We start from the raw sequence: 1577 nt of genomic DNA, 5'->3' as shown, positions 1-1577 counted from the left end.
TAGTGTACAAAGGGATTAAATGTTTTTCTGGGGGCAGAGAAGGCATCACTGATGAAGAGAAGTCAGGGTAAGGCCGGGGGTTGTGGCTCACGCATGTAATCCAGCAGTCTGGGAGATCGTTTGAGCTCATGAGTTCAAGACCAGCCTGAGCAAGAGTGAGACCCCATCTCTAAAAATAGTCGGGCCTTGTTGTGGCAGGAGCCTATAGTCCCAGCTACTTGGGAGACTGAGGCAAGAGAATCACTTGAGCCCAAGAGTCTGAGGTTGCTGTGAGCTGTAACACAATGGCACTCTCCTGGGGTGACAAAGTAAGACTCTGTCTCAAAAAAAAAAAAAAAAAAAAAGTAGGGTAATGAGCAAACTGATGAAAACATTGCAATTATTTGTTGAATTATGTGTTAAAATTGTCAGCTGACTGTGAGAAGCTTAGCAGACTGAGTAAGCATCAGTAGAGAAACAGGAAAATCTTAGCATGAGAAAGGTGTGGCTTTTGATCATAGCATTGCACCAACTCACATAGCACAGCCTCGGAGGGAATTTTTAGCCAGTAAATAAATAACTGTATTGAGCACCCTCCGTACTCACTTGATCTAGCCCCCAGTGACTTTTTTTTTTCCTTTGGAGACAGAGTCTCACTATGTTGCCCTCAGTAGAATGCTGTAATGTCACAGCTCACAGCAACCTCAAACTCTTGGGCTAAAGCGAATCTCTTGCCTCAGCCTCCCAAGTAGCTGGGATTACAGCTGTCTGCCACAATGCCTGGATATTTTTTTTGTTGTTGTTGCAGTTCTCATTGTTGTTTAGCTGGTCCGGGCCAGGCTTGAACCCGCCAACCTCGGTGCATGTGGCTGGCACTGTAACCACTCTGCTAGAGGCATGGAGCCTACTGTATACTGTTAATAGACTTTGTAAACAGTGTGGACTTAGGCCACACTAAATTTATGAGATTTTTTACTTTCTTCAATAACTAAAACTTAGCTTACTATAACTTTTTACTTTATAAACTTTTTGATTTTTGCAAACTTATTTTGACCCTTTTGTAATAGCACTTAGCTTAAAACACAAACACATTATACAGCTACACAAAAAATTTTCTTTCTTTATATTCTATAGAATTTTCATTTTAAATTATTTTTATTTAATTATTTTATTTATTTTTATTTTTTTTTATTAAGACAGTCTTACTTTGTCGCCCTCAGTAGAGTGCCATGGTGTCATAGCTCATAGCAACCTCCAGCTCTTGAGCTCATAGCGATTCTCTTGCACCACAAATAAACACCACAATGCCCGGCTATTTATTTGTTTGTTTTTGCAGGCCCTGGACTGAGTTCGAACCCACTATCCGTCATGCATGTGGCTGGTGCCTTAACCACTGAGCTATGGGCACCTACCTATTTTATTTTTTTAATTTTTAAACTTTTTTCTTAAAAATTAAGACACAACTCAACCGGCTAAGGCGCCAGCCACGTACACCTAAGGTGGTGGGTTCGAATCCCCAGCCTGGACCCGCCAAACAACAATGACGGCTGCAACCAAAAAATAAATAAATAAATAAATAAAATGGCCGGGCGTTGTGG

This window comes from Otolemur garnettii, unplaced genomic scaffold (genome assembly GCF_000181295.1).
Source record: "Otolemur garnettii isolate 467f Iridium unplaced genomic scaffold, OtoGar3 scaffold00134, whole genome shotgun sequence".
Classification (NCBI taxonomy): Eukaryota; Metazoa; Chordata; class Mammalia; order Primates; family Galagidae; genus Otolemur; species Otolemur garnettii.
This window is presented reverse-complemented; position numbering follows the sequence as displayed.